The sequence below is a fragment of the Micrasema longulum genome, unplaced genomic scaffold (genome assembly GCF_059751315.1).
Source record: "Micrasema longulum isolate JH-2025_06_02 unplaced genomic scaffold, ASM5975131v1 h1tg003130l, whole genome shotgun sequence".
NCBI lineage: Eukaryota > Metazoa > Arthropoda > Insecta > Trichoptera > Brachycentridae > Micrasema > Micrasema longulum.
Window position 1 is genome coordinate 4,809 of NW_028280226.1, and position 15,991 is coordinate 20,799.

A 15,991-nucleotide genomic window follows, 5' to 3' on the forward strand; every position below is an offset into this window, starting at 1 on the left:
AAAAAACGGACACAACTTATATTAACACCAACAAATTAGTCAATAATGCATTCTCCTTCATTATTTTACAACGAATTATTCAAGAATTCATAGCATTTTTTCGTACATCGCGAGCAGCTTTGGCAGCTTTATTCCTCAAATGAACGCGAACAGAAAGAGGTGTCGAAAATGCTCACATTCGTCTATTTGAAATTCCATTTTGAAGGCTTGTAATCAATTCAAATAACATTGTATGTAACTTAAAAGCCAACACAATATCAAGTAGAGTAGAAAATTGTCTTTCGAATGACCATTACCATGTTCTTTTAATTTTGGTGCTTCTTTTTAAATATGGGAAAAAACCGACACTACTTATGTTAACACCCAATAAAAAGAATCCAACATATAAAACACGCGACATCATTTAAAAAAAAAAAAACAAATACAGTAAAAATCTTTAAAACCTTCACAAGGTAACTAATAAAGCAATAAAATATATATATTTATAAGATAAAATTACCTTACGATAAAATGTATAATTTATTTCAGCATTGACGTACTTTGGGTTAAATTATTTAAGCAGAACCACGTCCATTTCTATCACAGCCTGGGGGTGTAGATTTCGGAGATTCAAGTGACGCTTAAAAAAGGGTTGTTTCACTGAAGAGAAAGGGTATATCGGGGTAAAAACACGCTAGTTCCCGGAAGTTCTGAAACTAACAGCCTTTTTGTTTGATAAAAAGCGTTCGTTCATAAAAACAATTTTACTCTTGGAGATAAATAAGACTAGTTAAATGTTTTATTATTATTATTTAATGGATACATACCTATATAGGCATATCATAAAAATCGACAGTCATAACAGGCTGGACCTACTGGATCGGGACTGCGACAGGCTTTTCAGTGACCGGCGACTGCAGCCAGGCGCTTAGCCGAGTCGGGGAACAAACGGAGAAGTAGGTATGGGTATAGCTGACAAGAGTTCGCCCGCAGCTGTTGTCGGGGTCCCGAGCAATGATGGAATGACGAAAGGAGATACAAGATTAGCGATAGTATATTCAAAGAAGAATAAACCAGCAAAATCAGAAAATAAAGAAAATGTGCGAGAGTTTTAAATAGTGTATTTGTTGCACAAAAATCCATAATTAAAATAATACTCAGAGTCCCGATACAGACATCTACTGAATAAATATTCCACAAATCACAACTTATGACATCGAAACAATTATAAGCAAAAAAACAATACTCACTTAAAGATTCAAAAACTACTCTTACTCAAATGAAAGACATAACCACAACAATACATCACATACAAATAGTATAATCACTAGATCGCCAACTCAAATACAACTTAAACAAATACAAACTAAAACCTCTTTCGGACAAAGGGATTTTGAGTATTATTCAATTAAAATCTATAACCTACTTCCACTATCTATTAAAACAATTAGTAACGAGAAAATGTTTAAAAAGGCTATAAAAAAATTGATAGTGGAGCTAGGTAGAAGTAAAATGGATTGTCTCATTCGCCCAAACCAATATTGAATCAACTGCTCCACAAGTGTATAGCTTATGTTAGGTTTTTGTTATTTTCATTGTGCGTTTTGTAATATAAATAATATAAATGTACATATATACCTAGTTTTTAAAACAGTCTGAATATTTTGTTAATTATCTCTTAAGTATCTTGTAAGTTAGTCTTCTTTGTTTATTCTCAAATGTAAAAATATTTCGAAAAAGTATATTGTTAATTGTCCTCGGCACGGGTAACCCCAGTGATGTCACATTATTTTTATTATTGTTTATAGTTTGTAAGAGTAAAATATAAATAAATAAAAAAAACATAGATTGACAACTCACAGGGTAATGATGTAGTTCCGAATTAGATACCTTATTAGATAAATTTTCGCCGACTGGAAGAGGTGAAATAAAGATGAGGCGAAATTGTCATAATAAGACACATTTTTTTTTTTTTTAAGGAATATCCCCAACTAAGCCTCTATTTTAGAGGATTGTCGACAGGTGGAAAAGAGAGGATATATCTTAGATCAGGCTGCGCCATGTTAGATGGAGACTATCGTAAACAGAGAACACTCCGTTTTCATTTTATATTAATTAGTTTTATATAGATTCCCTGTTATTAAGTATGTATACAACTTTTTTTGCAATAAATTTATAAAATAAATAAATAACTGAAAGAGTACATGTGGAGATGCTCTCCAAGATGAACCGGTGAGCTTTTGTAATATGTTATTCCTGGCGGAGACTTTCTGTTTAGTATTGGTGCAGTGCTGCTTATAGGACAGCGTCCTATTCAGAGTTACACCAAGATATTTGGGTGTTTGGCAGTCCTCGATTCTCTCCGTTTTCCATGTGACTTCCGGTTCTCTTCTCGCCTGCTTATTTTTTAGGTGGAAGGCACAGAGTTAGTTTTATTTGGATTTAGCTTTAACAATTTTACAATCAACAAAGGTGGGGTTTTCTAGAGGGAGATGACATGAACTGCGAATGTGGGGAGGTGCAGGATGATCCTCATCTGCTGCGGTGTCCACAAAAACAAAAAGTTAACTTATGATGATAATTATTTGGGTATGACCACTGACAAGGCTATATCTATCGCTGCACACTGGAATGGCAAGGTCTGAAGTCCGGACCCGATAAGTAAGCAAGTACTGAAAAAGGAAATAATATAATAATAACACTTAGACCAATTTTTTTTAAATTTCTTGCAAATAGCGAGAATCGAAATCTCAATAATGAATAATTAATCTTATTTGAGGTATATGTACTACAAAAATTGCGATATATAAGTTATCCATAATAATATTTTGCTTATCCGCACCCAGTAGTGGATAGGGCACTGCATTTGTACTCCAATTGTAGGTTATCTGTATCATATTTTTAATATTTTCTGCAATAACTTTGTGTATCATTTTAAATTAAATTTGGAGTAATACAACTTTTACTTTGTTTTTTGATACACTTACTTTATTTTTACCAACTATTTTATTTTTTTTTACCAACTATTTTTTTTATTTTTACCAACTTTTTTTTATTTCTCCAAATTTAATATCTATATCATCTTTATTTCTTGATAAGAGCCTTAAAACAAACAAAAAAAAATGTTAGGTACTAAAAAGTTTCTAATGCGATTTTGTATTTTATGGCAAATCCAGTAATTTTAGTTTAAAGATATTTTTAAATAGTGGTAATTTAGTTAATACCGTATGTTTAAGTCTTAGTTTCTGGCTGTAGGTTCTTATTAGGTTCTAGACGTCATGGACGTCCACTGCTGACTGTTCGTCGGCAGTTCATGTCAGAACTACGGGACGGGAACCTGACTTGTAAGGATGCACAGGAGCTGGCAGCCGACAGATATGTCTGGATAATCTTCGTGGACACCAAATCAATGGAGGTTTGAACTCGTGTACTTCACAAAAATAAACCTATAGAAGATGTTTAAAAAAACATATTTACAATAGTAAATGTTCCAGGGTGTAAAGTCTTATAAATGCCTATGACTACTACGATAAAACATTTTTTACGGTTTTCAAAGTGCGACAGCCTAAAATTCTTATTTAATAATTGTAAATCATTTATTTATATACATAAACTGTTAAATCAGTCAAATTGCTTCCTGTATTTTTTCCGCGGTTCTTTTGTATGCCAATACCTAAGACCTTGCTTCTATCAAAATCTTTGTAAACTGTGTCAAATCCACCAGATTTGAATAGTGTAATTACTAATTGTATTATAAAAAGGCAAATAATATATTTACTTTGGACTCTTTTTCAGTAGGAATACTGTAGAATAAAATTTACAATTCACTTTTCCTATTTGCATAACAAAGCTCGCAAAAAATATTTTAACGAACGTTTTTAATGCTTACCACGCCATCTAGCGATAAATGTGCGAAATAAAACGAGAGTCACGAGACAAATAAAATCATGGTAAGTTATAACTTATAACGGATGCTTTTACGTAAACCGCAGAGTCGCAGAATTTATACTATTAAGTCAGATAAATAAAACGAATCCTCCAATGATTAATTTTAAAATAATCTAAGTAAGTAAGGTACCATTAATTAATTATTGCAAAATTGGTTAAAGGGCTTTTTGGTGATTTATTTTATTTTATTTTATTCAAATAAATGGCACTTAGTGCCTTTTACACATTAGTTACAAATACAATAAAAATACATACATGTAAGCATAAGTAATACAGAGCATTTAAAACAATATTATTAATTAAGAAAGTCTAAGAAATATAAACTATATAAAATAATAAAATATTACCAGTTATAGAATTATCGATAAAAAAAGATAATTTGGTATTAGAAATACTTTGAACCAATTAAAAAAAAACTAAGGAAACAATTTTGAATAACATTAAAAAAATATATATATGTATTATTATTGAAAACTAATATTTAGGTAAATAGTATATGTTTATGTATAAAAATATACAACGATGTAAAAAAAATGATAAAGAGAAATATTTTTACATATAAATGAATTCAAAAAATGAAACGAAAAAAGAAAAAAAAAAAAACTAATAGAGAAGTTTAAAACAAATTTTTAACAATAGTAACAAATAGTTACCTAGAACTATTACCAATGAAATAAAGAAGAAGAGCCGTTCTATATGTACTAAATTTCATGTGAAATGAGTCACTAATGTACTGGTACTTATTGCCTAGAGATTGCAGTCTATTGATGACTGCATATTTATTATATGATGTCGAAGTATTGTTGCCACAGTATTGGTGGGTTTGCCGAGTTGTGCTTTTCGGTACATTAAAGTAAATAATGTTGTGGTATCACCTGATAAAAAACAGAATTTAATATTGATAGTGTCACTTATGGCTTTGTCGCATAGCATATTTACTACAAAGCTATACAGTTAAATATAAATATTAATCGAAGTATGCACACGGCGAAGGATGACAACAGCGTTATCAACCTCCATCAAGTGAAAATCGGTAGATCCTAAAAAATAAATCGGTAGATTTCAGTATATTCATTATCAATCCAAATGTCGTGAACGGGGGGAGAGTGGCCAGCGTTGCGAACCTCTAGATTTGTTGTCCACTCAAAATCCGTGACCGAGGGGCGAGGGTAGCTAGCTAACTGTGTTAAATAATTTAATTATTATAGATAAAAATTTAATACATAAAACCAATCCTACATTGAAATTTTATTATTTGAGTTAATATTAAAAAACCGGTAGAGTTCAAGTCGAATTCGATAGATTGCTCACGATTTTTGACTGATGAATTTCAATACCCACGACTTGGAGGAAAAATGACAATAACCGACACAAGCCTTCCATATAGTTTGTCAAGCTCGCAGTGAAAGGGGGAATGAAAGCGGTAGAGTTTAATTCATTTTCGAGGAAACAAACGACAGGAAAACCCTTGGTCTTTAAAACGCTTTTAGGGTTTGTGGAAGGAGTGCTGTCACAGCGGATAATTATGGAAATTAAAAAATTTTCAAACAAAGAAAATGTAATAATTGAATATATTCTGTTTTATTTATATGTAATTGCGAATAAAAACAGCCTTCATTGTACATTTTTTTATGGAAAGATCCGTTTGAGATGAAAAGAATGAAACGTTTATATCACAATATCATGTCCCCCGATCAATTAGCGCCTTTCAATTAACTAAATTACTTGATAAACTGTTAATAATTTGATAAACTTTAACATAGTAAGGTAGTAGTATATTCACAAGGAAAATTCACTGTCATCAGTGAAACGGTAGTACTATGAATCATGATATAAAAAAAGATTGACTAAGTTCATCGCAATAATATAAGTTATACATAAGTTAAACGAAAATTTAATGCAGTATTCGTAATGATCTTTTAGATGCGTAATACAAGTAAATTTAAATTATTCGGGATATTATATGCGCAGGTCCAGAGCTCCGAGGAAATATTTTGGCAAGTAAAATAATTATCAACCAAAGCTATGTTTCAATAACTTTTCGTATAGCCAGAGGGTATGTAAGTATAAGTTACAACAATATCTATAATATACCTGGAAGTTAGGGAATATTCTATTTGTGGGGGGATGATGTATGAAAATCTAATTAAGTATTTTAGCTTCCGATAGACGTAGACAGTCTGACAGGTGATAAGGAGAAAATTGAAATATTTTCGATAACACGATCGCGTCTACGTCGAATAACGTAATCAGAACGAATAGAATACATAATATTAATATCAAAAGATCTACAAAAAATTCAGTGAGATATTTTCACAACAGACCAAAGAGCATCCGATGAAGAAAATGTAGTAAGAAATTCCTCGAACCTTTGAACATGTTTGAGATGATAAACCGTATAATAAACCGTATTTATAATTTTTTAATGCATTTTATTTAAACTTCTCAATAAATTTTTTTTTCACATATTTTAAGTACAAGTATTTACTTACATAGTAAAAAAATAAGTATGGAAAAATAGCAGTATATATTCTGCAACATTTGTTTCACGCCGATTTTACAGCACAGTTTTTTGCACCACAAAAGACCAAGAGCTAAATAACCTGCAATAATTGTTCATTATCTAGCATTAAACATAAACTTTACAGAAAAATGACATCGAATTACTTGGAATCACTCGGAATCACCGAGGATTAAATCCAAACCCCGTGCGCGAGGCAAGCAGTATAGTCTTTAAACCACCATTTGATCATAAAACACATGTATTTATTTCATATTAAAGGCTAAGTGTAATTAAGAATCGTTTTTTCAAAACACGATATTCGCTCCACATGGCAATTAGTTTTTTTTAAATAATCTAAAGCCAGTATCGAGACGTATCGATTACCTGACAAAAAGTTACCAAAATACGCTAAAAACCGGCTAAAAAAATAACTAAGTCCTTTTGTTTTTCCAAAACACGATATTTTATCGTGTATCGTTAATCCCTAATAAATTTCAATAATTTATATTGGGTGCGAATGAAACATTAGAAACAATTATAAACTTTATATAAATTATAAATAAGATAACCTTTAGTTTAAGTTGTAAGGTGTAATTTTTTAAAACAAAGATTGTTCACGCGATTTGACGCGAATCACGAAAAATCCTCTCCTGACAGGGGGTGTTTCAAGCGCATTTCGAGTTTTAAAAAACGGTCCTCAATTATTCTTTAAATGTTTAATTTTATGTTTTGATTTGTTAAACGAGTACAGATTTACTACAAATACATTTTTTTTATTTCTCAAAAAAAGAAGAGGATATCATATAAAATGTTGTTTTATAATACAATATTACGTAACGTAGTCATAAAAACACACGCACAGACAAAAAGTTTTATGCAACGAGACATAACCTCTATAACTCTACACATAACAAAGTAGACCTGTCTATTTCTTACACAACAGAACGAGGGTGGTTGTAGATACATGGGATCACACAAAACATAGTTAAGTCATCTAGGGGGAAGCGTGTTCCCCAATTCAAAACCGAGTAAGTGACAAATTTACAAACGCACTTTTTTTATTATTTTTTTTCATTTTATCAACAAGTACAATTAAGTTTTTTGTATGAAAAATAGAATATGTATACAATTTCAAATTCTGTGCTCTCATACAAATACCAGAGCCAGTATTACAGTGGGAAGTTTATCTTTAATTTTACCTATAAAATAAAATAAAGTTTTTTGTATGAAAAATAGAATATCTTCAATTACAGGCTGCCGATGAAGATATTTTTATACAAATATACACATTTTCTTACATTAATGTCGATTTTACTTTATGCCGCCTCGTTGTGTACCAAAGAACATAGCGTTTGTAATCGCGGCCCAGCTCTACCGCAATTTCATTCCCATTTTATACCACGGATATTTACAATTGAAATAAGTATTTGGATAAAACCTACGCAAATTGGATAAAACGGCCATTGTAAATCTTTAGGCAATGAATGTGTTTTATCCAAATTAATTCCCTTTTAAATGCAGCCGAGAGAGCAGATGAGCTTGCCAAGGCTGCTACGGTAAAAAAGGTGAGGCCGAACTTTGATGAAGTCCTAATAAGCCATGTAAGGTGGTCCCTTTCAAAATATAAATCAAATGAGTGGAGGAAAATTTCTGAAGAAAAAACTGCCAATAAATGGATCAAGCAACTTTTGAGAAGCACAGACGAGGCCAAAACATTTTGGAAGTATGAAACGCCTACTTATGAGTTAACTCAGGCTCTCTCGGGACATGGATGCATGAGGGAATATCTGCATCGCTTTGGACTGCGAGACGATAGTTGCTGTCCATGTGATGGCATCACTGAGCAGACTGTAGAACATCTTCTCATATACTGTCCAATGTTTGATAGGCCGAGGTGGGAGCTTGAATGCAAAGTAAACACTCGGATTGCTGCGACTATTAACCTAGCTGAGCTCCTGAACTGTAATGATACACAAAGGGAGACTGTTCGATTCATTACAGGGACGATCAAGCAGGCTAAGTTATTCAATGGTGGTATCTAGCTCCTTTTTTTTTGTGTCTAACTTTTACAATTTTTTTATTTTTTATCATTTGTTAATGTAATATTTCTAGAGTTATTTTGTTTATTTTGATTTTGCTTTATTTTTATAATTATTATCTACGGTGAAAAATGTTAAAGTCAACGGAATATAACCTAAATAGAAAATATATCCGATAAAACCTTGCACATAACAAAAGCAAGGTACAAATAATTTGCAGCTACAAAAAAAAATAAAAAATGCAGCTATGCTGTTTTAGTCATAATTTACCAATCACTGTCTTACAATTATCCACAACACAGTTTTAATAATTATATCTCTCTGATACCGAGGTTTGGTATATGTCCGGGGGTATGAAGAATACAGTTATGTGTGTTAAATAGAACAAGAATCATGGATGAGTATTTTCGTTTTGATCGCTACTCATCGGTAAAATTTTCATACATACTGAAGTTTTTAGTTTTAATAATGTTGTAGAGTGCAGAGCACAGTGAATTTTTGTTATATACCTTTTAATCGCTTAAGACGTCATTGGATAAAACACTTACTAGGTTTTGAAATTGGACAGCCACAATGTGTCGAGTGTAATTTTCACTCTGCTAGAAAGCTCACCCTTATAACGGTTGACCCAGTAACATGGATCGCGGATCCAGAGAGAAGGGTAAATCGGGGAGGCTGGACCACTTTACCTATTTTACGTATGACTCAATCGGAAACAATGTTACAATATAGACGCAGTCATATTTTCTGTATGTATAGTTGATTGTATTTATTAGGCGTAATAACGGTAGTTTGGTAATTACAAATTCATATAAATATTATTTTATTGAAGAACGAAAAAATACTTTTCAGAAAAATGTAATAAAATGTAATGCTAAAAAATATTATTCACGTATTTTACAAAATACAATCAAAACCAATTTAAACTTTATATACAGGGTGTTCTTTAAACCCTGTCACATCCGAAACCACGATGATCAGTATGGGCAAGAAGAAATATTAGCATATTTAAAATAATATTTAGAACAAAGAATTTATTTTTTTAAATAAAATATTTAAAAAAAACAAATGGTTGCTTACTTCTGCAGGGCAGAAGTGCGGGGAGCGCAGCGCAGTATCTGACTCCCCCTTCCCCTCCTCGTTTCACCCCTGCAAAAGTAAGCAACCATTTGCTTTTTTTAATATTTTATTTTTTAAAATTTTATTCGTTGCAAAAAAATATTTTTATGTGCCAATATGTCTTCTTTCTCATACTGATTATCGTGGTTCCGGATGTGATACGGTTTAAAGAGCATCCTGAATTTATAAGAATTTATATATATATTTTTATTAAATGGGTAATTTCTATTTGCAGGCATTTACTATTAGCTTCATATAAAAACATTTACAGAAAATAAAACATCTAACACATATGTAAATATTTATCTATGTGCGAACAATATAATGCGCATTTAATTTATTTGCCCTAGTTTTTATGAGGAAGTTCAGTGGTTTTTTTTTTGTTAATGAACAAATAAAGCCATTTTTTTTCTACATTTATGTATAGTATTATAAGAACAACGATTTTTTAAAGTTTTGTATTTTTGAAATTACTTCGCTGTGACGTCTCAAGTTCTCTTCCCCTTTCTCTCAATGAGTTCTGCTGATTGGTTAGTTATCTTACCGTAAACCGAAAATTTGTTACAACTCTCATATCATTGGTTGATTCGGAAGAACAAGCAAGAGACGTCACGTAAAACAGTTTCATTAAAAAAAAAATTTCAAACATTCTAAAAAACTTCACCGTATAATTTAATATTCTATTTTTTACCGCCCGTAAGAATACATTTTTATATCTAATTTCCCATAGGGCTGAACTTCTTCATTGACCCGGGTAAGTATACCTAGTACCACATAATTTTGCGTAAAATAATAGTCACTTGATATTCACAAACACAATACACGAAACTCGAAAAATCTTCATGTATCTAAATTTCGCTCAGCGAAGTTCGCCAAAAAATCTCATGAGTGGTCGTTCCCAATTAACTGTCTGATGAACTAAAATACGAAAAGTCGAAGAGTAAATCTTAAAGTATAGCAATTGAAAAATATTACTTATAAATATATAAGAATTATAATTTCTATAAATGGTATATAATACTGAGTCTTGTGTTTCTGATATTACATTATCATACTATTTTGGATTTAATTGATTGATATTACGTGTTAGCACAAAAATGTTTTCTTTTTATGTACATTCCCAAATGAGTTTTTTTTATAACTTCTGGGAGTATAATATCACGTTTATGTATTATATGTTTTATAAATAATAAATTAACAAAAATATTGGTACAAGTAGTGATTTGAAATTAATATTTCCTGTTATTACTTTATTCGTATTATTTTCGAATTCGTTTATGGAATTAAGGTAATGCTACAAAATGCATATGACTTGAATATGCATTTTGCACTTTGATCAAAAAGTACTTTTACGTTTCTTAAGCGCAAAGGCAGTGAGTGGGTGACATAACTCTATATACAAACACCCCACTACGAATGAGATGGCGGAGTTCAAATATCAAATGGATCACAGAAAATCGCAACTTCAAGGTGGAAGTGGTATTTTTAGAAACCAACCATCATTCTGCATTTGTTCATCATATACTAACTTTACTTTTACCTCATAAACGACGTTTTCAGGGCCTCGTTTAGGGACTTACATTATAATTTCAGAAAAAAAACAAATAAATGAATGCAGATAAGAATTGCGATTTTTTATGAAATATATATAAATATAAATATATTTATATTTTATTTTTTTACTATTTGAAACGTATTTAACAATGAAAAAAGTAATTTTTCGCTATCCTTCAAAATAATTATTTGATAATTGTAAAGTTCTAGATGTGCGACAGCTATTTGTCAAGGAGGCACTTGTGAAGTTCTGGAAATCAGTAGATAAAGTCAGGACACAGCAAAATATACAGACCCGATCAGCGGGAAGGATTAATTACCTTGGCCCAACCACTCACTTGAAGCTAGCTCAAAGAAACTTTACCTTCCTAGCTCCGAAATTTTTTAATCAACTTCCGGCAGCCATAAAAAACTCTACAAGTGCCAATGTATTTAAGAAAAATGTTTGCAATTGGTTGCTACGCATCGATAGGGACGAGGTTGTCAATTTTTTTAAAGTACGAAATTAGCAAAAATTTACAAATCTGCTTTCCTTCCATACTCTTTTACTTTTATTTGCTTTTTATATATATTGATAATTTTTATGTTTTTCTTATTATGTATTTTTGTATAATTTAATTTAGTACGTACTATTATTTGTTGCTCCTATTCCTTATATTTCTTACTATAATTGAGTGAATTTCTAGAAAACATAACTCAATTATCATTTCAATTATGCTTTTATATATATATATTCTTTTTCTGATGATTTAAATCATGCTCTTATTTTGTGTTTTTTTTTTTTATACTACTATATTTTACTATTATTTTGTTGATTTTAATGATACCACTATTTTGTATATTTGATTATGTGTGATTCTTAATTTGTATAATTTATATTTTAAAAATTATTTCTGATTATCTTTTTTGCACTGTATTCTTTGGAATTTGATTATTTAATACATTTACCTTTTTTTCTAGATTGTGATTCTATGTCATTATTATTTGATCTAATTAATTTTACTATGTGCTTTTATTGTTATTTATTGTGGCTTGACACAAGCATAGCCTAAAAAGCCTTAATAAGTTCATAAATATTTAATTTTGTAATTTTGAATGAATGAATAAATAAATAAATAAATGAAATAAATTAATTAATTTATTTATAAACCCTTACGGATTACATCCATTACACAAAATAATTTTTATTTTTTAAATTTACATTCTCGTGTTAATGATAGTATTTTTAACATATTTTGTAAAGGTTTTCTGAGTCTATTTAAAATGAAACACTTTGTAATTTTTACCACCTAAGAGTTTAATTTATTATAACACAACTATTTCAGGTATTCTGAATTACCCATCATCAGGTGTAAATATGAACTAAACTAAAATATATACACAGATTAGTACTTAGGTACTGATAGAGTCGGGTGGAAGGGGCAAGGCAATGTGTGGTGGTGGGGGTGGAGTTATTTATTTATTTATTTATTTTACATAAACGGCATAAATTGCCTAGTTATCCTAATTATGGGGAATATAGATAGCAGAGGTGAAGAATTTTGGAATATGAAGTTTTCTGCGTCTTTTTTCTAGTTTTGTCTGATAGTTTATTGTATAATTTTGGTCATATGGTCCTAAGAATCTATTTTTTTATAGTAAAATATAAGTAATTTGTGTTACTTAGTATGTTAACACCTAGTATAAATACATATTTACAATGTGTAAAATCACTCTTTACACTACTTTAACGGTTTAAAAATAAACGAACGCTAAATATTCTTAATCTTAATAAATAACATCCATAAATTAATAAATAATTGGGGTCTACGTTCAAGGCGCACGAAAGGAACGCGGTAATGTGTTGTGACGCTGTCCGGTTGATTTAGAATAAAAATTAGCTCGGGACGCCCTCTGTGATCTGTACTCTCAGCCATTCCCTCTATTATGTCATGCAGGAGACTCTCATGGCGCATAATTTAGGCGATCCATTGAGCTCGCCTCTCGGAGATGGTTTGATTAGGTGCCTCCTTTCTTCGATTCTACTGAGAACCTCGTCATTAGTGATGGGGTATGTCCAGGAAATTCCGAATATTCTTCTTTAGCACCACATCTCAAAGGTCTCTAGTATTTACTATTCCTTTCGGTAAAGCACCGTGTCTCACAGCCATACATCAATATGCTCCATATATATGTCTTGGCAAGTTGCTTGCGGAACTTTAGGTCTATGTTATTTGACTCGATTTTTTTTTTGTTTAACGCAAACCTTGCTCGATGTATGCGGCTGTCAACTTCTCTTGTTATATTACCATACCAGATGATCCGGCATCTAAAGTATACAAACTCTTTCGGGTTTTACAATGTTATATATTGATAATTTTTATGTTTTTTTCATTATGTATTTTTGTATAATTTAATTTAGTACGTACTATTATTTGGCATATGATTTATTGCTCCTATTTCTTATATTTCTTACTATAGTATTGAGTGAATCTCAATTATCATTTTAATTATGATTTTATATATATATTCTTTTTCTGTTGATCAAAATGATACTCTTATTTTGTTTTTTTTTTTAATACTACTATATTTTACTATTATTTTGTTGATTTTAATGATACCACTATTTTGTATATTTGATTATGTGTGATTCTTAATTTGTATAATTTATATTTTAAAAATTATTTCTGATTATCTTTTTTGCATTGTATTCTTTGGAATTTTCTTATTTATTACATTTACCCTTTTTTCTAGATTGTTATTCTATGTCATTATAATTTGATCTAATTCATTTTACGATGTGCTTTTATTGTGGCTTGACATGGGCATAGCCTAAAATGCCTTAATAAGTTCATAAATATTTAAACTAGTGTAATTTTAAATGTATAAATAAATAAATGTTGCTTCTAACATAACTGCATTTATTTGCTGCTCCGGCCCACAGACATCACTTTAGTTTTGTTTTTGTTATTTTTTAGAAACCAGTCACTAGCTTAGAGCCCAACGTTAGGCCTCTATTATAAATATTAATTATTAAAGTAATTAAAAAAAAAAACTCAACATTCAATACGGAAATTCTTTTTAAATAGTTCGAAGTTCATACAGTAGACATTATTTAACATTAAATACCATTTTACAAATTTATAAAGTTGAAAATATAAAAGAATTGGAGATAAATAAGTCACTCAGATACCAAAATAATATTAAAATCCTTTAATACCACACAAGTCATAGTCTAAATAGCTTTATCTTCAAAGGTGACAAAAATTACAATAATCTCCCCAATGAACTAAAAACTATTTAAACGAACTTATCAATAAATGAATTCAAAGTAAATTTAAAGAAATTTTTTTAACCCTTGTAAAAACTGCATTCTATTTCAATTAGTTTTAATGTATTATTATTTTCTGTTTTTCTTTTTACATCCCATAAGTTTTTTTTTTCTCATGTACTCGTATATTCAAAATTATTTAAATTCTAATAAAGAAATAACTATAACCGTGTAAGTCACTCTCCAAGCACAATAGCTAGTCTCTTTTTTGGAGAGTTATAGTTATAACATTTACTAGATGTACAAAAGTAGATTTGTATTAGAATAAAAAAATGGAAACAAATATTTTTTGTAAATGCATTCTCGGGGAAAGTTTTAAGAGCTATAAATATGCTCGTGGCAAAGATCTATATTTCGCTAAAACCCGCACGTAAATCATTATTCAGCCCGTCGAGGACACACATACGAACATGGCCTATTATATATATAGATAAACACACATTAATACTAAACATTTTAAAACATATTTATGTGCTTACGATAGGCAATGCTAATATCTCAATCATTTGTCAATTTACAACAATGTAGACGTAAATAGCTATGACAGAAAAGAGGTACTTGGTTATGGAAGAGTAGGCTTTATCTGGGACCTCTGATCCGGAGTCAGCAACGCTTCTAAGGGACGACCGCAACGAACTCAAATAAACAAAAAGGTTTCATGGTGACGATATTTTTGTAATAATATATGTTTTTCATAAAATGCTCACAGGTAGATATTTCCCTCTAATCAAAAAAATAAATAGAAATTAAAGAAAAAATGTCTTCAGCAAAAAACATCAGAAACTAAGTTCATCGTCATCAACCCCCTTTCCATTACCAGTGGTGCCTGGAGCCTGGAGCACAGCATCGTTAAATCAAATGTAGCGTTAAACCATGAACCGGGAATCGAACCCGAGACCTCTTGAATGGTAGGCAAACACCACGAGGCATTTTATCCATGTTTAAATATAATGCTGCGTATGAAGCTTATAAATCAAGTATCTTTGTCTTGTTAGGATAGGAAGCGTAATGTGAGATGGATACGATCTTTAAAACTAGACAGGAGTCGACTAAAGGAAATATTGTTTATTCGGTTATTATGTTATTTTTTTCTTATAATGAATCGCTATTTTAATTTCTTAGATTTACAGGTTATCTAATTTTAGTAAGTTGTACGTGTGTACTTATAAACTAAGATTTTTTCCAAAGAGATTATTCGCAAAAGTTGGGAGAGTTTCATGAAAAATGAAAATTTAGTTTTTTCAGCAGTATATATTATATTCCCGAAATATGCGGGCGAGTATCATGAAAAATGACAATTTTGTTTTTTCGGCAGTATATTTTATATTTCCGACATATGCGGGCCATAGGTTAGGTGTGTGGTATGTAGCGTTACTTGAAAAGAAAGTACATATTAATTACTAATTTTGGTTGATATGAAATATTTATTCAAAATAGTGTTTTCACATTAGAATATTTTATAGTGCCTGGACTGGTACATTAAGCGTAAGACTGAACATCTTACATTCATGCAACAAAAATGATCAAGATACGCTGCGA

At 30.5% G+C, this 15,991-nt stretch overlaps 1 long non-coding RNA gene across 2 annotated transcripts in view; it reads right to left on the minus strand.

Moving 5' to 3' along the window:
* Positions 1 to 812: 812 nt before the first annotated feature.
* The window catches only part of LOC148271074 (uncharacterized), a 44,051-nt gene continuing 28,872 nt past the window's right edge, over positions 813 to 15,991 (minus strand). Inside the window, exons 2-3 of one of the 2 annotated variants that reach the window (XR_015825205.1) lie at positions 3,204 to 3,425; positions 1,277 to 2,651 (exon numbers count right to left, since the gene is read on the minus strand). This is a non-coding gene — a long non-coding RNA (uncharacterized LOC148271074). Of the gene's footprint in view, positions 973 to 1,276; positions 2,652 to 3,203; positions 3,426 to 15,991 lie in introns of those variants that run through there. The other variant, XR_015825206.1, reaches the window with a different exon arrangement.